General features: G+C 34.4%; 1 non-coding gene across 1 annotated transcript; it reads left to right on the top strand.

The window, feature by feature from the left end:
* Positions 1-19,319: 19,319 nt before the first annotated feature.
* On the top strand, positions 19,320-19,426 carry LOC128280106 (small nucleolar RNA R71). Its single transcript, XR_008270288.1, has one exon. It is a non-coding gene; the product is annotated as a small nucleolar RNA R71 (small nucleolar RNA).
* The last annotated feature ends 7,115 nt before the right edge of the window (positions 19,427-26,541 follow it).

The following is a 26,541-nucleotide window of genomic DNA, read 5'->3' as shown; positions in this document are numbered from 1 at the left end:
TTTATGCATGAAAACTATATAATAATGCATAAAATCACATTTTAATAATTTCCATGTCCTAATTTCATATTTTTACATATTTCATTAATTTATTAAACAATTACTTCGTTTTAACAACGAATTTAAGTAAAAAGGTGATCAATTACATAGGAAAAATCCAATATATACTTTTAGTTTACACAACCCCAAACTTAAATCATTGCTCGTCCCGAGTAATGTTTATGCACAGCAAAAGGTCTTACTAAGGCAAAATTTCTAACTATGTAAGCAACATCAATCTTTGTCCCATAATTATGCATTAATAGCTTCATGTTCAATGATCTTCTTTATTAATAAGTAATTCATATGCAAATATTTTTAAAGTTTTATACTTAGTTTCAAAATATACCAACATGAATCATAGTTTGTACGTATGTCACAGCCACAGATAACATTCTTCATTCAACATAATTTCTTATCAATCAAGCAAACAATCATAAGGATTATTTATAATCTTCATATGTTGAACTTAGTACTTCCTCTCCACTAATGTAGGTGACATAATCATCAAATCAATAGGTCTTTTATAAGGTTGTAATGGGGCTTGGTTAAAGGTAGGAATTTTAAGAGATGAGACATTTTGGTTTCAAAATCTTAACCTTTAACTGTCTTGGATTTCTCGAAATATAGCCTTTTTCTTTAAGTGAACCTTTGGATCACCCCCAAACTTATTTTGAACACAAGCTCATACATTTTTTTCTTTTTAGAGACCGAGCAAACTTTTGTTCGCTATTTTTTTAAGCATGAGCACATACATCTTTTTGAAAATTTCCTCAAATGTTGATTACCAAGACAATTTTAGTTAATATGGGTGCACAAAATTATGATAACTTAAAAACATGGTAATGTGGCTTATAATATAAGTTCATTGAAATAAATAGGCCTTTAAGCTCAAAATTACAGTTTCAAGGGTCTAATATCATAGGGTTGGCTTGAAAAGGCTCAAACGATCCAAAGAAATAGTGTCTATATCATTTTAGATTTTTATGTCCCCCAGGATTTCGCCTCAGGAAAATTACTAAGTCAATTATAAAGATATAAACCTTCATGCATGTCTAATCTCAAAAGAAACTAAATTTTCATGGAAAACATTACTAAGGCTAAGATCATACAAGCATTCCATTCTTCATGATAACATACTTTCACTCAGATAAAATCATTTATTCATACTTGCATACAAACTATCTCATTAACAAAAAAATGTCTCTAAACATTTATTTATTAAAACATACTTATGAAAGAAATGATTGAAACATACTTGAAAAATTTAAAAATTTGAGCAATTTATTTGCCTTACCCCCTTTTAAAAGGAAGCAATGTCCTCATTGCAAGGACAAAGTAATGAATGAAAACTGAACACTAGGTAGGGTTGATAAGAAAGAGAGGTAAGTCATTAAGACTGCTTAAATACCAAGTCTTTCCTAATAACCTAATCCTAGACATGTTCATTCCCATTACCACATTACTTAGTCTTTTTCTTTCTAAAGAAGTGCTAAGTTTATGCTTGTTATGTTTTATTCTACAGAAATTAAATCCTAATTACAAAAGAAATAAATTCCTTAAGACCTAAAAATGATTAAATAAATAACAAGACAAGAAACCCCCATTTTATTTTTCTGACTCATTCCCCTTATCTTCTTCAGCTCCATCTCCGCTTTCATAGTCAGTATCTTCCGTCTATGTCTCAAAGATAGCATCTGGGAACTCAGGAACAAAAGTATTGGAGATTCTTAAAAGTATTTCGAATTGAGTCATCTCTAATTTTTGCATATTTCCAGTAAGTTTGTTATTGATTGTGCATGAACTTGCACATATCCATCATAATTAACAACTCCAATTTCTTTGAAGCACTTGCAGAAGTCGGCATTGGAGTTGTAGATTTAGGTTCAACACTTAGCTTGACTATTTTTTTTCTGGCTCAACCTCTGGTTCAGGGGTTGCAGATCCTTCAACTGGTTTAGAACTGTTCAGTTCCTTGCTAGATTCTTCTTCTTCAGTGTCTGTAACTGAATTAGCTTCAGTTTTAGTTTCCTTTGTTGACTCCTCAGTATCTGGCTTAGTTGGCTCTTCTTGCTCACCTTGATTCAGCTCATGCACCTTCTCTACTAACCTTTCAAGATCATGATTTGTAATGCACCCTTGAGCATATTGCCCCTTCAAATTTTCTTGTGTTTTAACATGGGCTATATGCCCCAAAAATCTCGAAACCCAAAAATTCTGAAATCTTGAATTTTCTTAGTTTTCGATTTTGTTAAAAATTGTGTTTAATATTCTTATCCAAGCGATAATTTTAGTAGGTCTTAGTTAAGGTTTGAGTTTGAACCTAGGAATAAATGAAATTATAGTTTAGATATTAAACGAATCAGGACTGGCAAGTAGTTGGGCTTTTAAATAAAGTAAGGGGAAATAGTATAAAAAAAAAGAGCCTGTGGTGGAGTGGCTAAGTGACGCCACATAAGGTGTAGTTAGCAGCTAGCAAGGAGGTCCAAGGTTCGAATCCTAGCTTAGCATTTTTAGAGTTTAATTTTGGCTTTCTAGAAGTTATCAAGGGGAGTGTTCAGAAGAGAAAATTAAGGAAAGGATCAAGGGGTTATCAAGGAGAAAAACAAGGAGATGAGAAGTGAAGAGTAAGTAGAGATGAAGTGGGAACTTGGGCTTGAATAATTCGGCTATAGGGCTATAAATAGGTGTCGAATGGGAGGATGGAAAAGCTAATGCCGAATTTCCCTTCACTTTGTGCCAGAAACCCTTTTCTCTAAAAAGCTGAAAACCCTTTTTCTTTTCTTTCTTTGTGCTGAATTCTTATTCCTCCTGTACTCAATATATTCTTTGCTTTAGCCGATTCTTCTTCCTCTCTTCTTTGGTGCTGAGTAATCAATTGTTGCCATTGAAATCTCTAAAATCTGAATACCCTTGGTGCTACCACTACTCTTTCAACCCAGTCGATTCTAGTGTAAGTGTTCGTTCTCCTAATTGGTTTTTGATAAGTATCGAGTATTCGGTCCCTCACTTCTTTCTAATCGACTTTGGTAGGGAATTAGTGTCAGATCTTGGTTTTGGATTCCTACCGATTTGCTCTTTAGATCTGAGAAATACGCGTGTTTAGTGATCAAAGTAAAAGCTAGTAAAGGCTTGGCGTTCAGGTAAGGTTAAGGTGAGATTCCGGCTTTTGGTAAAGTAATTGATAAGTACATGTGGTTAATATTTGAGTGATATCAATTGTAGGTTTGGGCTAAGGAGATTGCATCACGCTTGCTTTCCAGGTGTGTACATATACTGCATACACACTATGAACCGGCAAAAGCCGAAATGCCAAAATGTCAAAATGCCGAAAAGCCAAAAGTTTGGCTACGATAGTCTTGCGAGTGCGTGAACACTCGTAAGGGAGAGATCGATAGGTTGCTTGAGACCCACGGGTGATTCCGTGGACTTGGGTTGTGATTTGGCCATATGGGTCGAAATGGGCTAAATGGGCCCAATAGGCTATTGGGCCCATATTAGGAAAAATTTGAATATTGATGCTATGTGATAGGAATTTGTATGTGAGCATGAATATGATTGTGACTGGGCCGAACGGGCCATATAGATGTGATTTGGGCCTAATGGGAAATATACAGGTGATTTGGGCCTAGTGGGCCATATGAATACGATTGGGCTTAATGGGCCAGATACAGGTATATGAATTTGTTTGGGCTTTGTAAGGGGTTTTGGGCCTAGTATATGATAACTACATAAGACTTAATTAATATATTGCGACTGTGGACAGGTCAAAGGGGTTAAGGTGTGGCAAGATTGGATCTAGAGAGAGCTTGGTACTTAAGCGGTCTTAATGACCCACCTCCTCTCTTCTGAAATCCTACCTGGTGCATAGTATTCGTTCATCTTAGCTCGCGGGACTTGTTAACGGGACAAGGTAAGTGAAAACCATAATTAAGGAAAAATTATCGAAACGCCCCTAAGGGCAAAAATAACCGAATTACCCCTAGGTGCTGAATGTAAGTTTTATGGATGTGACATGCATACATATGATATTCTGCTTAGGTTGCATATGGGTGGGAATTATGGAACGGAGGAAGTATATGAGGATCGCATGGTTTCTTGACAATCGTGGATCCACCGATGGCTTTTAAAGCCCAATATGTAAATGAAGGTAGTTCCGCAACCGAGCTACCATGGTGTGTGGGTTGGGTGGGTCGATATTTATATCCCTACATGGTGTGACAGGGGACGGAGCTGGTGTGTAGCGGATGGATAATTTGGATGGGATTGCATAGCATGATTGATGAATGATTTTTTTTTTAAATTTTGAATGCTTGTTTTTACCGAGGGTTGTACACACTGAGTTTATGAAAACTCACCCCCTCTTTTATTTTATTTTCAGGTGATGCTCAGTAGAAGGTTCGATGTTTGGAGGGACTCTAGGTGGCCAGCTAGTAAGATGTTTTGGACTTGGGTTTTTTTTAGCATTTAAGTATTTATTTCTTTTTAAGTATGTTTCAGCCAGATTGTAATAAGGTTTTCATTATGTTATTATTACTTAATTATTGTTATTAATTTTCACTGTAATTACAAGAAGTTGAACATGGGTTTTCTAAATTATAGTGTGTTTCTACGTTTCCGCAATTAAATTCTTAAATATTAAGTTTTCTTAAATCAAATGTTTTAAACAAGGCTTTCGTAACTGAAAGGTTTTTTTAAAAGTTAATTAAGGTTTCTTTTATTTTAAGAAGGGTTTTCAATGAAAACACAATTTTCGCTAAAACACTTCAATGTGACACACCAGATTTGGCCATAGAGTCTAGGTCGGGTTTGGGGTGTTACATGGGCCTTTAAGCAAAGTGAAGTGATTAATGATGGGAAATAAGCATTTCTTATCTTTTTTTTTTGGCACAATCATGAATCTTCTTGAGAATAATTTTCCCAACATTAATGGACTTTTCTGTCAAAATTACATATAACAAGAGCAACCGTTCCATCGAGATGGTGAAACTATGTGAGATAGGCATAAAACTGTAGCGAATAAAACCATACCTTTGCTACTGGTTTTAGGTATTCCCTTTGGAAAGAATGCTTCCCAAACTGTAACACCCCCTAACCCCAAACCATCACCGGAATAGGGTTACAAGGCATTACCAGACTTATACACTAGCATTTATAAAAATCGAGTCATAAATTTGTATTTCCAAATTGAAAATTCTTAAATTACACTATAAAGTCTCTAATATGGGTCTACGGGGCCCAATACATGCTTTAGAAGTAATTCGGAATTAAACCAGTAACTTTGGAAATTTTACCTTGAAGATAAGGGCACACGCCTGTGTGGCCTGGGACATAGCAGTGTGGCCAGACCGTGGGGTTCCCATGGCCGTGGGGCCAGGCTGTGGGGAGATTTGACTTGCACACACAACCGTGGGGACAGCCTCTGTGACATAAACAGAGAGCCACACGGCCTGAGCATACACCCGTGTGACTTAACCGTGTGAAAACATGATTTTTGACCATTTTTAAGCTATTTTCACATGCTAAACACATCTAATTCAAACCCAAACATTTACTAATAGTTCTTAAATCAAATATCATTCTTTATGCCATTTAAACTTAGCAAATATTCATTCATTCACTTCAATACCTCTTAAAGATTATGTACCACAATTCATATCAAAATTATACTACAATATCATGCTAGTCAAACTCATGTAAGTTTAACCTCCAAAATATGCATATTTCATACCATGTTTCAACATCTTTCATGCTCATTCTTATCATTTACAAAATAAAATCTTAACAACCTAGGTACATGCTATTTTACCAAAAGAAAGGTACTTCACCACTTTGAGTTGGGGATTGGCTTGGATGCTGAGTCCTTAACTTTCTTTCGTACCTATTCTTGTGCACGGAGAACAAACCGTACACTGAGTATACACTCAGTGGTATTTCTATAAACTAATACTTAACAATAATAAGCTATGTATATACATTGTAACTTAAACTTTTTACTTTCATAATCTTAATTGCTTCACCCCTTACATTCATTTTACATTTATTCCCTGTAGTTAAGCAATTCATATATATTTATATTTCATGTCTTTCGATAACTTAAACATTCCTAAATCAATCACAGTTACTGAATCGATATTAGACAGTCTTCAGTACTTTCATTTGCTCCTATTAACATAACTCGAACCTAAACGGATACGCGGATCCAACTCACACACCGGGGATAATATACAGTGTTTCATCGGCCGAAACCGGAATACATCATAGGTAATGATATAAGATATGATCATAGTCAGTCGAAGTACCTCTTCGGGACGAATCCGGAACAATCACAGTAGTTGACACATATAGTGTCTCATCAACACACAGTCGGAATATACCTGAACACTTCCAATCCTATGGTATGCCAATTGTATCCGACTATCCCGACACTGTTAATAAGGTATTCAAATCATTTCATTTCAATATAGAAGTAGTAATAGTTTCCATCATATTATTCATTATACATTTTAACTATTAAAAATAACAATTACATTGTATTAAATCATTAAGCATAGTTTATAGAAATACAAACCGAAATTCTCGAGTTTACTCGATATCCTCGTTCACTTTCTCCTTTCCCTTTTTCGATGACGTTTCCGGTGCTACGTTGGCTACATAAAATTTAACATTTAAAATTATCAATATATGTTATTTAATAACACACTCTTTAATTTCCATGTAACTTTTACTATATTTCCAATTAGGTCCTACCACCATAACCATTCTTTTCTTCAAATAACCTTATAAATTTCATTTTATACCTACTTTAAATAAGTTTCAACTCTTAATATTCAATATAAAACGTCAATTCTACAATTTAGACAATTTAGTACCTACTATAACAAAACTTATATCTCTTTTATTATTTAATCCATCTCTCACTTCTAACTTGAATTTCTATCATTTTATCTCATAATTCTTCAATTTATACAACTTAATCAATATATAAAATTCACTATCTTCCTAAATTTCAACATAACTCAAATAGTATTTCTTCCTAGGATTCCATAGACACCAAAATTACAAGAAAAGGGATTAAATTGACTTACCAATCAAGCTTGAAATCTTAAAACCCTAATTTTCCCTTTTCTTTTTCTTTTTCTTTTTCCTTCTTTCTTTCCCTGCTAATCGTGCCTTTTTTTTTTTTTTTATTATTTCATTTATTTATTCTTTTATTATATTATTAACTATTATATTATTAATTTCTTAAATAATAAGTAAATACATTTATTTACATACATTTGTACCAATTATAATAATACAAATGTATTTATACTTACCACACACTTGTCACATAAGGCTTATTTGCTAATTTAGTCTTTTGACTTTTCTATAGTTTATAATTAAACTTTCACACTTAATTCAATTTAATCCATATACTTAATTAGCCCTAATTAAGCTAAATTTACTTAATTAAAATCTAATTAACCTTTCACTTAACTTCGTAAATATTTCTAATAAATATTTACGAATCTAATTTTCAAAATCGAAAACCCAAAAACTCACTTTTCCAATGACTTTAAAATTTGGGTCGTTACACAAACTTTCTTATAATCCATTGGGATCCTGGATTTGTCACAACATCAAGCACTTGTTGAAGATGGGATCCTGGATTTGTCACAACATCAAGCACTTGTTGAAGAAAATCCCAATTGATATTGTTCATCATAGGGTAGTACTCATCTTCTTCAACATCAGGTAAGTTAAGCAAATCATTGATGGACTTAGAAGTAAGAGGTACCTTTTTCTTTCGAATGATGACCTCAGTAGCATCTTGCATTGTCAAACTAGCATAGAATTCTCGAACTAGTTCATCATCGGGAAATGAACGAGCATAAAAAAATAGTTCCCATTTGAAAGCGTTGATTTTATTTCTAATCGGTATAGGAACAACCATCAAATCATGAATCTTCAAGTTAAAAAACCTTTTTCCGACATCATAGGTTGATGTTTGAAGATTGAATCAAATCTCTCTTTCACTTCTTCATCGATTAATATCGAGTTTTCAGGAGTAGTCTCTGAAGATCTAGCTCTTTTGCGAGACATGGTACCTTTTTCTTGAGAACTTGGCAAAGTTCTGCACAAGAGGAAAAAGAGAAATTGGCAAGGTGGGTAAGGACTTTCTACGACAAAAATCTTGCGATGGCAAGGATGGTGTGGCGGTAATGACAGCGTACGATAGCAACAGTGGTGTACGGCAGCAATGTTGGTGCTTCGGCAATCTTTTTGTAGCGATAAAAAATTAGGGTTTCTTTTGGGATTTGAGGCTAGCGGCATAAGAAGGACATTTATGGATTTTTAGGATGAAGCAAATTGCTTTGAAGGATATGAAAAATAGTCGAATGAAGAGGAGTTTATATAGGGAAGAATTAGGGCAACATGTAGCAAAAATTTAGCTACATTAGGGTTACTTGGGCTACAAGTAATGGGAATGGTGGCAAAGTATGGATTTTTCCCTCATTTTTGCTATCTTGGGCCTTAAACTCAGTCTGTATTTACAAACTTACTTAAGAAAAAAAAAATTGATTAGTACTTAGGCCAAATTTGACCCCTTTATTAACATAAGAATTTAAAATCTAAACAAAACAAATGAAACTTAAAAATTTTAAATCTTAATTAGAAAATTTCTTCTTAACAAATTACATTAAATTAATTCCCAAGAAAGGTTGGAGGGGTCGCAGCGGTCCCGCTTAAGTTCCAGTTTCCTTAGACAGAATTAATTAAATATAATAAGTTAAGAAAATAAGTTCTAATTATTTATTTATTTACAAAATGAGTTCATGAAAAATCAAGGTTCTGTTAATTTGAACAGGATTCAACTCGCTCAACTTCACCATCCCAGTAGTGTTTGAGACTATAACAACTCATTTTTGGGTCAAATCAGAACAGTGGTTTCGGGACCACAAATATGAAGTAGAAATGTTAATTTTATTATTACTTTAAGGTCTACAGTATGATTGAATGATTGCGTGAAAATTTTGTTAAGAAATTTTATCGATAAAGTGTCTACTTTTACTAATAGGACTAAATTGCAATAGGTACAAAGTATGTGTTCTAGACGCTAGAGGTGTCTAATTGCTATGAAATTTTAAATTGGAGGTCTTTAAATGGTAATTATACCATTATACTCTGAGTTGGATAAAAATGAACATGGTTAGGAGAAATTTCAAAGTTTGGCATTAAAGGCATTTTGGTCATTTGGCTAATAAAGACAAAATAAAATAAATAAAAGATGTCATCTTCTCAATTTCATCCTCCTTGTGTTGAAATTTCAAGGGTCACCATAGCTAGGGTTTTAGGCAAGCTTCCAAGCTCGATTGTAAGTCCGTCCTTATCCCATTTTTAATGATTTTTACATTTTTGTGAATATTGTAACTTGATTTAGCTATTCTAAGGACTAGTTTGAAAGAAAATCAATGGCTAAAATTTTACCCATGTTGAATATTTGTGTATTTTGATGTTTAATGGCAGAAAATGCATGTTTGGTGTTGGAAAAACAACATTTACCAAGTGATTTTTGATGAAAATGTCAAATAGGGACCTATTTGTAAAAGTTATAAAATACGTGTAAAAATGTGAATAAATGAAAATTGTGGGATGTTATGAGCAATGAATAGGTTTGGTTAGGCTTTGGTGCGATGAAATTGAATGAAAATCATTTTACGAGCTTAGGGACTAAAATGTAAAAAGTTGAAAAGTTAGGGGAAAAATGTAATTTTTGCCATAAGGTGTTTTTGGGATCAAATTGTATAATGTGATGATTGAATGAGTTAAATTTGATATTATAGATCAAGAAAGACGAGGTTCTAACCTATACCGGGGAAAGAACAAGGTTGTGGACTAAATCGAATTATTAGTCATTTTGTACCGAGGTAAGTTCGAATGTTAAAAATAAGCTTTAGAATAATTGTACTTAAATGATTTAATATTGCATGAATTGTATGTTTGATTATGTGAATGACTATAATTCTACGAACGAGTTTGACAACGATTCGGCAAGTGAGAAATCCCGTTGAACCTTAGGAATAAGTTAGGATACAAGTGACATGTCACTAGGGTCATTATGTGTTATGTGATTATGTGATCTGGGTGCTGGTCTCTTACATCCTACTAGTGGCTGAGTATACCGGCATATGTTGCGGATACTTGACAGCTTGTGTGAGCAACATCGTGTAGCTACGTCTTGACTGACAGCTTGTATGAGCAGGCCCGTCGATAGCTCGAGAGTGAGCGATTATGTGGTATGAGACTTGGGTAGCTTTGGCTACATATGTGGCACTTAGCGTGCAAAATTTCCCTTGTATCCGATATTGTTATTCCGAGTGGTTCACTGGTATGTCAAATATGGGAATATGTGTAAATTCATTTCGAGATGGTTTAGTTATGTACATAAAGCCCATGTTTATTAAATGCTTGAAACGATGTATATGAGGTAAGTGTTGTGGTGGAATGAGTTATGATCATGAGACTATGGTAAATTTACATTTAATTATGTTATAATAGTTGAATGTTATATGCATGGTAAGGTTGATTATTTCTTGCATACGAGCTTACTAAGATATATAGCTTACTCTGTTTATTTTCCATGTTTTTATAGTGAAGCCAAGCTAGCTCGGATCGGAGATCGTCGGAATTCGAATCACACTACCAAACTCTTAGTTTTGGGTATGGATGATCTTAGTATTTTGAAAGTATGGTATGTACAGGGACTTGGTCATTTTGTTATATGTGTCATTATGATTTTAGCCAATGTATTGGCTTGTAATTGTCAAAGGCTTGATTTGATATTTGGCCATGTAAATTGACTTATTTTGGCTAACATGGTTGTAAGCCTAAGTATATTCATATATGTGTCAATGTCTTTCGTAATATAGTCAAAGTATGCTTGGTGAATGATGGAAATGTGATTTATGGCATGAATGTGAAATGTTTGGTAATGTAATCTATTGATGAGATGATAAATTTGTGCATAATTAGGTGTCTTGAAAGTAGTCTATTGTGGCTTAACAAATGTTGTGAGTATGATAGATGTTGATGTTGTATTGGCATGTGTTGGTCATAATTGTGGATGTTTTGGTTGCCTAAGTATATTATGTTTTGTGCCATTGAATTGTGTAAGTGTATGTGTGAATAAGGGTGACAAATGGCTTGGTAAGTAACCTTTAATTTGTCCATATAGGTAGACACATGGGAGTGTGTTTAGGCCATGTGTGACACGGTCTGCCCTATGGGCATGTGTTCTGACCGTGTGTCCCCTACACCTTAATTTGGAGAAACAGAATCTCAGAATTGAGCACACAGGTAGAGACACGGGTGTGTGTCTCAGCCATGTGAATGGCACGGCCTCGAGCACGAGTATGTGCCCTGGCCGTGTGAAGCCTGTATCTATTTTATGAAAATTAATTTTCCACTCGGCCTAGCACATGAACGTGTGAATTGGTCGTGTGATCTCAATTTGTTCATGAGTTACAAGTCAGAGAGTTACATGGGGTTACGACACGGGCGTGTCCCATATCCACACGGGCGTGTGACCCCTGTATAGTGGAAAAATTTTCTAAGTTTTGTAAAAATTTCTAAAGTTCTCGGTTAGTCCCGGACCACTTCCAATGCATGTTTTGGGTTTCGTAGGCTCGTATTAGGGACTTTATGATTAACTTCAAATGGTTTTAAATTGGACGCAAATTTATGGCTCGAAATTGTATGGTTGTTTGTGTGGTAAGTCCGGTAACGGCTCAGACCTTGTTCTGGTGTTGAACATGGGTAAGGGGTGTTACAGAGAGTTGACCATTAACTTTAAACGTACTTCCGTAATTTTCGTATAATTCAATAGCTCCATAAGGATAAACTCGGTAAATGGTATAGGGTCCTTTCCATCAGGATTTAAGCTTATCAGGAAATAACTTCAACCTTGAATTAAACAACAAAACCTTCTGACCTTTTTTAAACTTGCGAGGTTGTATATGACTATCATGCCATCTCTTTTATCTTTCTTTACACATTTTGGCATTCTCATAGGAAAACAGCCTCAACTCTTCCAACTCATCAAGTTGTAACATCCTTCTCTCATTGACTTGCTTAAGATCAAAGTTCAACTGCTTCAAAGCCCAGTGAGCTCTATTCTCCAACTCTAATGGCAAATGACATGCTTTTCCAAAGACTAACCGATAAGGAGTCATTCCTAACAGTGTCTTAAATGCTGTTCAATAGGCCTATAATGCATCATCGAGCTTTCGAGACCAATCTTTTCTGCTAGGGCGTACTACCCTTTCAAGGATACCTTTGATTTCACGATTCACTCTTTCAACTTGCCTATTAGACTGGGGGTGATAGGCAGTAGCAATCTTGTGCTTCACATCATATTTTTCAAGCAAACACTTAAGCCACTTGTTCACAAAGTGAGAACCTTTATCACTAATAATAACTATTGGTGTCCTAAATCGTGTAAACACATACTTATGTAGGAGTCGCATGACTACCTTAGTATCATTTGTAGGGTATGCTTCAGCTTCAACCCACTTGGATACATAGTCCTCTGCAACTAAGATGTATTTTTTCCCATACGAAGAAGGAAACAGGCCTAAGAAGTCAATGCCCTATACGTCGAACAATTCAATCTCCAAAATATTTGTCAAGGTCATCTCATCCCTCCTTGATATATTTCCTATCCTTTGACATTTATCACAGTTCTTCACATAAGCATAAGCATCTTTAAATAGTGTAGGCCAGAAGAAACCTGCTTGCAAAATCTTTGCTGCAGTACATGAACCACCAAAGTGTCCCCCACTTGGATATGAATGGCAATTATACAAAAGTTCAGCAATCTTACTTTCAGCTACACACTTTCGAATTATATTATCTGCACACTGTTTAAACAAAAACAGATCCTCCCAAAAATAGTACCAACTATCATGAAGGAATTTTTTCCTTTGTTGGTATGTCATTTCTTGAGGAATTATTCCACATGCAAGATAATTGACAAAATCAGCAAACCAAGGTGTTTCATGAATTCAACTTACCTCAAATAAGTGTTCATCTGGGAAATTCTCGTTGATAGGCACACATGATCAAGTTACCTCATCTTGTTCCAACCTCGATAGATGATCAGCTATTTGATTTTCGACACCTTTTCTGTCTTGGATCTCAAGATCAAATTCTTGGGGTAAAAGTACCCAACGAATTAGCCTCGGTTTCACATCTTTCTTCGTAAGCAAGTATTTAATGGCCGTATGGTCAGTAAATACTGTAACTTTGGTACCTATTAGATATGAACGGAATTTGTCAAAAGCAAAAACTATAGCAAAGAGTTCCTTTTTAGTCACCATATAATTGAGTTGGGCTCACGTCAAAGTTCAACTTGCATAGTAAATACGGTGAAACACTTTGTTTTTTCTTTGACCTATCACAGCTCCAATGGCATAATCAATTGTATCGTAGATCAACTCAAAAGGTGAGCTCCAATCAGGTGTAATGATTATTAGGGCTAAGATTAACCCTTTTTTTAAATCTTCAAAAGCTTCCAAACATGCTTTGTTGAAATCAAACACTGTATCTTTCTCTAACAACAAACACAACGGTTTAGAAATTTTCGAGAAATCTTTGATAAACCTTCGATAAAAACGGGCATGGCTTAAGAAACTTCTGACTCCTTTCACATTAATTGGGGCCAGTAATCTTTCAATTACGTCCACCTTTACTTTATCAACTTCAATTCCTCTCTTTGAGATTTTGTGCCCTAAAACAATCCCTTCCTTAATTATAAAATTTCATTTTTCCCAGTTAAGAGTAAGATTCGTATCTTCACATCTTTTCAGTACTTTAGCCAAATTATTCAAACAAATATCATAAGTGTTACCAAAAACAGAAAAATCATCCATGAAAACCTCAACAAAATTTTCAACCATATCAATGAATATTGCCATAATACATTATTGAAATGTTGTAGGTGCATTGCATAAACCAAAAGGCATTCACCTAAAAGAACGTACCGTATGGACAAGTAAAGGTTGTTTTATGTTGGTCCTCCGGAGCTACAACTATTTGGTTATATCCCAAATAGCCATCTAAAAAATAATAGGATTAATTACCTGCCAGTCGATCTAACATCTGATCCATAAAAGGCAACAGAAAATGGTCCTTCCCAGTGGCTTTATTCAACTTCATATAATCAATACAGATTTTCCAACCAGTAATGGTTCTCGTTGGAATCAACTCGTTATGCTCATTTTCAACAATCGTGATTCCACCTTTCTTCGGCACACACTGCACCGGACTTACCCACGAACTATCTAAAATAGGATAGATGATTCCTGCATCTAACCATTTGATCACTTCCTTTCTCACAACTTCTTTCATAATAGGATTGAGCCTCCTTTGCCTATCAATTTGAGCTCTTTAACTTTTTTCTAAAATAATTTTATGTATGTAAAAAGAAGGGCTTATACCTCGAATATCAGCTTCTTTAGAACAATAATTAGTTGCTCATCTTGATCTTTCGTCAGTTCTGCTGAAATAATCGCTAGCAAAGTGGAACAATCACCTAAATAAATGTATTTCAAATGGGAAGTGAGTACCTTTAGTTCGAGTTTAGGTGGTTCTTCAATTGACAACTTGTGTTGCACAAATTCTCTTACTTCTAACTCTAACGGTTCAAACCGTGTAGATTGAATAAAATTTCTTAGATTGGCTTCCATCAAAGCCATGTTTCCTTCACATTCTTTATCCTTCAAAGGATCAAGATCTAAGGCTTTCTCCAGTGGATCTTCTTTAAAATTTCTTTCTATAGTAACCAAGGTTTCTATTGCTTCCATAATTGAACACTCTTCTGCTGGATCAGGAAATTTCATCGTTTTAAGAATGTTAAAGGTTACCTGATCGTCTTGAACTCGCATGGTGAGTTTACCTTTCTGCACATCAATTAACGTTCTTCCTGTGGCTAAGAAAGGTCTCCCAAGGATGATCGGCACTTCCTTATCTGCTTCAAAATAAGACAATGAAATCAGCAGGAAAAATAAATTTATCGACTCTTACCAAAACATCCTCGATCTTTCCTTCGGGATATGCTAAAGATCGATCCTCTAGCTAAAGTGTCGGAGTTGTTGGTCTTACTTCACCTATCCCTAGCATTTTGAAAATAAACTTAGGCATTAAATTGATACTCGCTCCTAATTCACACAATGTAACACCCCAAACCCGGCCTAGACGTTATGACCGAATCTGACGTGCCACATCAATTACCCAAAAATTCGACAAGCTTATGATGTTTGAACCCGATGTCGTAAAAGCCTTTATAGTTTTAAAGCCCATATATGCCTAGTGTTTCCTGCTATTTAAAACGTGTATAGTTGTCAATACGTTTGTTTTTATCAAAATTGAAGTTGCAGGTTTATCAAAATTGAAGTTGCAGGTTTACTTACCGAAAATGTTATTATTTTGAAAACCCGATGTTCCTACTCTAGCAGTTGATAAATACCAAATCATAGCCCAATTAAAAGTTAAATCCCCAAATGGCCTTATTACAAAAACAAAACCCAAATATAAAATCCGTAAATAATAAATCCCTTCGTGATCGTGTGGCCACCCCGAGTCCCTCACAGCTCCAAACTGTCTAAGGCTGAGGATTACCTGTACAATTAAAAGAAAGGGTGAGTTTACGAAAACTCAGTGTGAAATCCCTTATCAAACTATAGAAAGCGATTGCATGCGAGAATAGATCTAGGCACGAGCCCTATTCGATGTCGGTGTGGGTCTAAGCCCATCTGATTTCAGTATAGTGCAAAATACAACCCATCCCAAAACCATCCAGCACACCACCTGTACCAGCCAACACACCATGTGGGGATATCAATCAACCCACTCAACCAGCACACCAATATCGCAGCAAAGCTGCCAGTAACAATAACGCAACGTAGCTGCCAGTAGCAGTAAGTGTGGCAAGCCGCCACTCATAGTAAACGTGACATAGTCACCAGTCATATAAATGTCATACACACATCAATTAACCTACCACTAGCATTATAAAGGTCATTTCGTCAGCTAGGGGTAAAATAATAATTTTTACCCCTCAGGGGTATTTCGATCATTTAACTGATTTTAGGGCCTCGGTGTAGATAATGACCCTTCGAAAGGTCTACAGTCGACCCGAACGACTCAGATAACCCATATGGCCAAAATAGTGTAAATGGGCCCAAGGCCCATTACTCGGCCCAAGTGGGCCCACACGCCCATGTGGCCCAATTAGCTCAAGTTCAGTCGTGTCAACACGGTTTCCATATCCCATTCCATACTTTGTCACTTACCACATATCCTATCCGTGTGGGGCTCACAGGTCCATTAGGCCCGCACGGCCCATCTCGGCCCAACAAGGCCCTAGTTCATGAAACGCATGCAATGGTCTTATAGCCTACCGCCTATAATATGTGGGCTCGATTTACCCCATAAGCAATCGCAAGCTCGCAAGGCCTCAAAAGTCAAAGTTACGACTTTTCGGCTTTCCGGCTTTTACCGATACACAGTTATGTAATGGTGTGAGAACACACCTCTCGACTTTTGGTCAGTAACAGAATGGTGTATGGTTGCACACCTTTTTGGAGAGAAAAACGTCGAACCCTGTGCACTCAACCTAAATCCAAAATAATGACCCCTTGTCAGTTCTCAAACATTTGGGTTACCACCCAACTATGTACTCATAAGTTCCCAACAATATGCATCGCTTACCTTGCTAAGACAAGTAAGGCTCAAACCACCCTTATCCAACGAGCACCCTCTTATAGACAACAATCTGCATTAACATCCCATTTGTTCAGTAACCTTAATAATACTTCATTAAAACCAAATGCACTACTTACCGAGACGTGAACTGAAAATGAAAGACAATAGCGTTCGGCCCACCCCCTTGGTTAAAGGTCACGACCCCCTGGCACCATTTGAACGAAAAGGAAAACATTAGGTGAACTTATCCCCACGGCAGTAAAGAGGATTCGCTCAAGAAATACCCAAATTGAACATAGAAAAAGGAGCCTTCCACCATTCGGCTAGAGAAAACACTTACCCTCTAGTAAATGAGATTAAGAATCGGTTAAGCCCCCACAATTTCAGTCACACAAGGAGAGAAGTAATCGGCTAACTTCAGGAGAGAAAGAAACAATGAAAGGAAAAAATGAGGAGTTGGGTTCGGTTTATTCAACTCTAGAACCAAGAAAAGAGATGTTTGAGACAACAAAAGGGAAAAAAGGTTACCAATATGGGCTAAAGAGAATTCGACAATCTTGACAAAAAGAAGAAGAGAAGAAGAAATTGAGAAGAAACGACACACGACTTTCGGTAAAATGACACTTACAATTCGGCACAAAAGGGTATCACCAAATAAAACCCAAAAGTAGAAGAGGAGAATTCGGCACCTACTCCTAAACACTAATTGCCGAAATGCCTAACCCAAAACCCCTTGGCCTAATTTTGCACCAACAACTTACCTATTCGGCTACAAGTCTCCCCCCTCTCCAACTCCTTGAATATCTCCAAGATTTTCTCCCCTTATCCCTCTTAGATATTCTCCACAACAACCTCTATGACCCATTCAAACTCCCATTACCAGAGTTCAAATCCCACACAACTCTTGCCGTCCCCTTCTAGCAAAATAATTGCTTCTTGTTTGCAATGGGATTCGAACCCAAGCTATCTCTATTGCCAAGTTACGCCACATGCCACCAAGCCACAAGGCTTTTTGTGTCATAAAACACACGCGATCACCTATGAAGCCTAGGTGCCAGTGCTCAGGGTCTTTTATGAGAAAAATAAAAATCTTCAAAAGCCGAAGCTCGAAACCCAGGACCTCTCAAATATTCCCAAACACACCTAAATCACATAACCAACCCACCAAACATGCAACATAAGCAAAAATTTCCAGACCCTAAATTTTAGGGCGTTACACACAAAGCTTTACCATAGTAAGATTCACCAATGTTACAGGGTATAGTAAAGCTTACCGGGTCTTTCAAATTTGGTGGCAGTTTGTTCTGCAAGAACGCACTGCACCACTTTATTAAGGAAATAGTCTCATACTCACTCAGTCGTTTCTTTTTGGGCAGTATATCCTTCATAAACTTCACATAATTTGGCATTTGTTCTAAAGCCTCCACCAACGGAATATTGATGTGTAACTGCTTTAGAACATCCAAAAACTTCTTGAATTACACCTCCTATTTCTACTTGTGTTGCTGCAATCTTTACGGATATGGAAGTGATGGAACCTTTGGTTGAATCGGATAACTCTTCTGAGTAGGTAAGTCTGCGTCCAAAGAAGATGTTAAAGTATCTAAATTCACTAAGTTAGGATTTACCTTGTCAGTCTTTGCAGATTCTGACTATTTTGGTGTAGCAATTTCAACAGCTGGTTAATTCTTCTCAGCGGGCTTATCTTCGACATCAATCAATCGGGGTTCTATAATTTTACCACTTTACAATGCCACAGTCTTGAAATGTTCTTTACCCCAATTTCTTGGATTCTCAGTATTACTCGACAAGGTTCCTTACGGTCTATTATGAAGCTCTGTAGCTAACTGACCCATTTGGTTTTCCAAATTTTTCAATGTTGCTGCTTGGCTTTGGATTAGAGCGTCATTCTTTGCCATGTACGCTTCCAACAAGTTCTCCAAACTGTTTGATGCCTCAGCTTGAGGTGGTTTTGGAGTGTGCTAATTAAACCCCTAAGATTGGCTAGGTCTATGCTGCAATAAGTTGTTGTTTGGTCTATTTCCTTGGTTGCTCCAAGAAAAGTTAGGATGATTACGCCATGAAGGATTGTAGAAGTTGGACTGGGGTCCTTGTCCACTCCTATTTTGATGTTGGTTCCCCACATAGTATACTGACTCGGGATTTGATGGACAATTCTAAAAAAATGACCTTCCCCACAATACACACAGGAAACTACTTCAAACTGACTTGGTGGCTGAGCTGCAAAATTATTAGCACTATTAGCGGTAAACTATTTTAACATAAATGAAATAGATGATACCTAAGCTGATAGTGAAGTGAAGGCGTCAACTTCATGAACTCCGGCTACATGTCTTCTTGAAGCTGTTCGATTTGTTGGCCATTGATAGTTATTATTCGCGATCCTCTCGATGATCTCATAAGCCTCATTATAAGACTTAGACAAAATTGCACCATTCGCAGAAGCATCTACCATCGATCTTTTATATGCATTGAGACCATTATAGAATGTCTCCAATTGGATACAATGAGGAATCCCATGATGAGGACACTTATGAAGTAACTCCTTGAATCACTCCCAAGCCTCATACAAAGACTCATCATCCAATTTTTGGAAAATTGTGATATCGGTCCTCAACTTAGCATTTTTACTAGGCGGGAAATACTTAACCAAAAATCTCTCTGCTAATTCTTGCAATATAGATATGAAACTTGGTGGCAATGAATTGAGCCATGCTCGTGCTTGATCTAGCAACGAGTAAGAAAACAATTTTAGCCTCAATGGATCTTCAGTCACACCAACTATCTTGAATGAATCACTTACCTCCATAAACAATCGAAGGTGGAGATGTGGATCTTTCGTGGGCATACCACTAAATTGGCTTGTAACAGCCAATTTTTAGTTAAATTAGAACAGTGGTTTCGGGACCACAAATTTGAGGTCAAAATATTTATTTTATTATTTTTTTAATGTTTACAGCATGATTGAATGACAGTGTGAAAATTTCGTAAATAAATTTTTTTATTTAATTGGTTAATTTGAGAAAAATGACTAAATCGCGTAAAGAGCAAAAGTAGTGTTCTATTAGCTAAAGGTGTCAAATAGTTATAGAACCTTAAAGTTAAGGCCCTTATATTGTAATTAGACCATTTTATTTGTGAGCGGACATATATGGACACATATTAAGGTGTTTTAAATGGTTTTATTAAGGTTATAATTGTAATTTGGCAATTTCATTTAAAATAAATAAAACAAAACCAAATTAATTGGTTGTATCATCTTCTCCACCGATTTTTGGAAGAGAAGAAACACCATTTTAGAGCTATAATTTGGCTAAGGAATTTTTACTCAATTAAGGTATGATTTTTGTTCCGTTTTTAATGATTTTTACGTTTTTTAGATCGTTGCAGCTAGTACTAGCTAGCCTAGGGACTATTTTGCAAAACTGTTAAAGATTTTAAATAGGCATGTGTTTTGAAGTTTCATGATAGTTTATGAATGCTTGTTGATAGATATACAAGTTTTGTAAAGGGATTTTTGAGAAAAATACAAAATAGGGATTAAATAGAGAAATGTGTAAATTGTGTGGTAGAAATGTGAAATAAATGAAAAATATGGACTGCTAAGGGTATAATGGTAATTTGGCTTGTAACACCCCCTAACCCATATCTATCACCGGAACAGAGTTACGAAGCATTACCGGACATTTTGGATCAAATATGAACATTACATAATTATCTAACAAACATATTATTTTTCATATAATATCCCAATCAATTCAATTACTTCATTCAAATCAAATCTAATTTTCATACCAAAACATACTATTTATAATATTAATATAGTACATAAGCTTATATATATATGTATCCAATAACATTTTATAATAGATTTTGCAACACTTTTCAAAATGACAAACACAAATGTCCTAGGTACATGCCATTAGCAGAAAGATATGTACTTCACCACAATGAGTTCGGGATTGGCCTTGGATGCAAATTCAACAATTCGGCTTTAACCTAACATGCGCATGGAAACAAATCATACGCTGAGTATAAAACTCAGTGGTATTTCTATAATCCGAATACCTTAGAGAAAATAATATTATAAAACATACACATTTAATCATACGGTAGACAAAGTTTTACAAATAATAATTTCGTACATAAAGCATTTGTAGTTATTCTATTCAATCAATTTGCTATCCGAGATAGCTTTCACTATATGACACAATCATGTGTCTCAAATCATATTTCAATTCATTCTTCGATTTCAATCATAGCACTGTCTCATTCAATAACCATTCCATGAACACTTGGTTCATATATTTCATTTTCATGTCTCAATTCAATTCATTTATTTACCCCTATTAACATGAATCGGACTCAGACGGATACATGGATCCAACTAAAACACACCAGTATGGCACCCAGTGCCTCATCAGATAATTTGAAGTTATAGAGTGACAGCCAGTGTCTCATCGGCCATTCCAAAGTAAGTTGGTACCCAGTACCTCATCAAATTTATCTGAAGTAATAATATGACACCCAGTGTCTCATTGACTCGTGGTCGAACAAACCTTGAACACTTCCAATCCTATTGCTTGCCAACTATATCTGACTTAGCCCGAATAGTTAATAGGGTTTCCAATTCACTTTCTCAATTCAATTTCAATCAAATTCATACCAATCACAAATTCTCATATTTTCAATTCAATCATTTTTCCACCTTTCAATCAATATTCAATCCATATATTCACACATTTTCACAATTCAATACATTTTCATTCAATTCAATATTAATACTCACCTTAATTCCACTTACCACACATATTAATTAAAATTCAAAAATAAATAATACCTAATTCGAATTATAGTAATACAAATCAGAAATTCCGAGCTATTCCACGTCGACTTTATCTTTCCCTTTTTTTTTCGAGGATTCTGATATGACGTTAGCTATGGAATTAAAACAATTAAAATTAATCAATTCAACACAATTTAATTTCATATTGAAAATTTAAATTTTTACTCAATATTTGCCTAAATTTCAATTTAGTCTCTAAACCGAGACTAACTTTTATTCTTCACATATAATTCTTTATTTTCATGCAAATTCCACTTTAGACTAAATTGAAATCCCTATTTTCACATAAATTCCTAAATTTTGAATTTTTGACAATTTAGTCCCTATTACACAAAATTTACAATTTATTCTACAATTCGATCCTTTTTCATTTCTAACTTGAAAATCTATCAATTTAATCCCTAATACTCTAATTATTTAACATTAACAACATTTAAAAACTCAATAATTTCTAAAATTTTGATATGGGTCGGGTAGTATTTAATACCGGGATTCCAAAAATATAAAACTTACAAGAAAATGGACTAAATTAACTTACTATTTGAGCTTGGAACCCTTGAAAATCCTAACTTTTTCTCCTTTCTTTCTCTTTTTCTTTTCTTTCTTTCCTTCTCTGTTTCGTTTCTGCTTTCGCTTTCTTTTTCTATTTCTATTTATTTTTTCTTTATTTGTTTTATTAGATATAATATAATATAATATAATATATATTGATATTGATATGTTAAGTAAAAGATATTTTAATATAATATATATTAAATTTTAAAAAAATCTTTCTTATGTCGCCTCGTTTATGAGCAATGGCATAATTGCTTATTTAGCCCCTTTAATTTTTCTTTAATCTATAATTCAATGTTCACCCTATATGCAATTTAGTCCTTATACCTAATTACTTTTAATTCAAGCAAATTCACTTAACCGAAACCTAATTAACTACACAACTAGCTTCGTAAATATTTTTCATAAATATTTACGAATTCGATTTACGAGAATTGAGTCTCGGAAATGTATTTTTTAATTTGATCCTTTTTAACTAATTAGCTATCAAAACGTTAAAATTTCCTAACGAGACTTTAATACTAACTCAATGACACTCCGTAAATATTTAAAAAATATTTAAGGCTTGGTTTATGAAATCGAGGTCTCGATACCTCAGTTTCAAAACTAATTAATTTGATAAATATTTCTAAAGCACAAGTCATTAATTCATAAGCCTTCCTAAATTCACGATTGGCACATAAATACTAAATAATAATTTATAAGCTCACTTGTTAGATTTTAGTGGTCTTGAACTACTTTTTCTGACATCACTGAAAATTGGGCTATTACAACTGTCCCCCCTTAAATATTTTCATCCTCGAAAACTATAGCAGTAAATAGGTAGCTTTCTCTAGATCATATCATTGTGAGAAAACTTTTATTAAAGCTACCTTTTATTTCTCAGTTCTTTCACTTCACATGCGAGAATTCTAATCAATTCTTCACTATAACTCATGTCAAGCTGAATTTCAATATCCATCGGAGGAATAACTGATAATGTATCTGATTAATACCATCATATCATAATCACAAGAAAACTTTATAAATTCAATCAAACTCTAGCGGGAACACCATCTGATAAGTAACACTTCCAACTCTTTCAACAAATTTCATGTAATTCAATAGATTAATAACTTAATTTGCCTTTACAGTCAAACCGAAAAACTATCTTCCATGGAAAAATTTTCAGAAACACTTTGTCGCGAGCTTGAAACTCTATTTCTTTTCATTTAAAACTCATATAAAATCTCTGACAATCAGAAGCTGCTCTAAACCTATTTCGGATCTCATCCATATTTTCTTCTATTTCACGGATCATATCAACTCCACGTATCTTTTCTTACTAAGCTCAGTCCAATAATATAGAGTTTTACATTTGCAACTACACAGAGTCTTGTATAGTGTCGTTTCAATACTTGACTGAAAACTAGTATGATTTACAATTTAACTAACAACAATTACTTCTTTTCCATTTGCCTTTGAATTCTAAAATATAGCACCAAAGCATTCCTTTAAAAAACTGAATAACACATTCAGATTGACCATCAGTCTGAAAACAAAATGTGGGATCAAAAATTTGTAACTGCTTATCTGGAGCTTCTTATAACTTATTTCAAAATCAGGAAGTGAACTATGGAACCCTATCAAACATATTGGAGATTGACACTCCATAAAACCTGACAATTTCGGAAATATATATCTCATTCAATCTATCAAGTGAGCTATCCACTCATGTTGGGATAAAATTTATAGAACTTGTCAAACAATTAGTGATTACCCAAATAACATCTTTCTTTTTCGAAGATAAAGGTATTCCCAATATAAAATTTATAATAACTTTATCCTATTTCCGTTCCAATATCATCACTAGCTGTAACAATTTTGAAAGTATCAGTACCTGATATTCGACTTTAACTTGCTTACATCAACATTTAAATATAATTTTAGAAACATCACATCTCATTCTGGTTTACCATTATACCTTTTTCAAATTAGTATACTTTTTGGATGACAGACATATTACCATTGTGAGTTCCGTATAAAATTTTTTGTATAGGCTCTGAATTCTTCAGTACACAGACTCTATTTTGAAATAATAGACAGTCATCAGATTCCATCTGATATCCTGAATTAGAATTTGTTTTACTCTGTACCCGTTTAACTTATAAACTCTTTATCACTTTTCTAGGCTTCACTGATCTGTTGTAGAAACATCGGTTTAGCTTTTCTCAAGTAAAATTAATCTTTCATCAGATAATAGCAATCGGATATTTATTGCTCATAAAATAAACAGAGATTTTCTATTCAAAATATCATCAACTATATTTACTTTTCCTGAATGTTACTCAATTACCAAATCAGAGTCTTTTAATAGTTCAAGCCATCTGTGCTGTATCAAATTCAAGTCATTCTATACCATTAGATACTTTAAAGTTTTATGATCAGTACATATATATATATATAGTATTTTCACCATGCAGATATTGTTGCCAAATTCTCAGTACAAACACAATAATTGCCAATTCAAGGTCATTTATCGAGTAATTCTTTCCTATAGTTTTAACTATCTGAAAGTATAGGCCATTACTTTGTCTTCTTCTATCAAAATACAATCTATCCCATTTAATGATGTATCACTATAATAATGAATTTCTTACCTGATTCAGGCTGAACCAAAATTGATTCTTCGGTCAACAGAGCTTCCAACTAATCAAAACCTTGCTATCATTTTTTAGTCCATTCAAACCTCAAATATTTATATAATAGCCATGTCCTTAATACAACTGTCATATAAAACCTTTTCACAATAACTTGAAAAGAATCAAATAATAAATCTATTTCCATTGTCAACACTAAAGTTTTGAATTATTTTGAAGTCACAATCATCGATAAATCTTAAACCATGGTGCTATAATAAATCTGATGCTTCAACAATATATATATATATATATATATATATATATATATATAGAACAATACCTTAACTTCAATAATGTTTCCCATATAGAAGATGAAAACTGAAAGTAGTCCCAATAATAACTAGTGCATTAATACAACTTCTATAATCTAATATCCATATCACCGAGCTCCCATGATCAAACCAGGATTTATAACAGTAATAAATATAATTACCTTTGGCCAATGAGTACCTTTTACAGATGAACCATGTTTGATAAATTAACCAATAAGAATGATAAGAAAGCCGTGATAATGAAATCCAAGATGTGAAGCAATAACGAATTTTTAAGAATAAAAACCACATTGAATGATGATGAGTTAGATATTATCCTAAAGAAAATTCCAGAACAAGAATATCACTCATATGCACTAGAAACAATTGTGATAAAGACAATGTAAATTGCATATATGTAATTCAGAACATCAACCCATAGAAGTAGAAAATAGCTTCTATCTAACATAATATAAGTCTGATTATCAAGTCTTCTATCTAACATAATAGATTAGAAAACCAAAGAAAGATAGAGCAATGGTGATCATGAATCAACTAGACTAACAATACTTCCATCTAACGTTATGATTAACCAAACTTTTTACATGATAAGAATCACATCTGAAAATGAACAGTTGCATATACCACAGAGGATAAAGAACATATAGAATACCCAGAAGAGATCGCTGTAAGATACCCGACTATAACAGCTGCATTTAGATATTTTTGCAATTTCAACACTATCCCACTGACTACTAAAGTCATCAATAATCTCATATTATCCCGATCGTTAAAGAAATCAATTCAGAAGAAATTTTGATTAACCCATTCTTTAAATACCATACCTGAATAAATCGATTACTCGTGAATAACTTCTTCCTTAATAGCAATATTGCGTATCCCGAATAATCTTCAGAATAATCTGATATCTCTTCTAGAAATGTCTTTACTTGCTAACCCATTCTCAGTTCTAACCACACTATTAATTACTTAGCCACTGAACTCTTCGATTTCCCACTTGTGAATTTAATCAATATAAATCTTGTGAATTCTATTATATAAGACATATAGGTCAGGGGGTGGAGTTCATAAAGCCTTAAAATTTGATTCTCCTATATTCAAATGTATAATATAACATTTATCATCAACATAATCATTATAATCATTCTATATTTTCAATTATAAAATAGAAACAAACAAATATATCAGCATCCAATCTCGACTCGATACGACTCAATTATGGCATGTACCTCTAGAATCAATTTTGAGCTCGATTTAGTCTGAGAATCGGCTAAACCTGAATAGCTTTGATACCAGTAATTGTAACATTCCCTAACCCATATTCGTCGCCGAAATAGGGTTACGTAGCATTTCCGGACATTTCAAATAAAATATGAACATT

The sequence above is a fragment of the Gossypium arboreum genome, chromosome 8, assembly GCF_025698485.1.
Source record: "Gossypium arboreum isolate Shixiya-1 chromosome 8, ASM2569848v2, whole genome shotgun sequence".
NCBI classification, from domain to species: Eukaryota; Viridiplantae; Streptophyta; class Magnoliopsida; order Malvales; family Malvaceae; genus Gossypium; species Gossypium arboreum.
The sequence above is the reverse complement of the archived record's forward strand: the minus strand, read 5'-3'. Positions and strand labels throughout refer to the sequence as shown.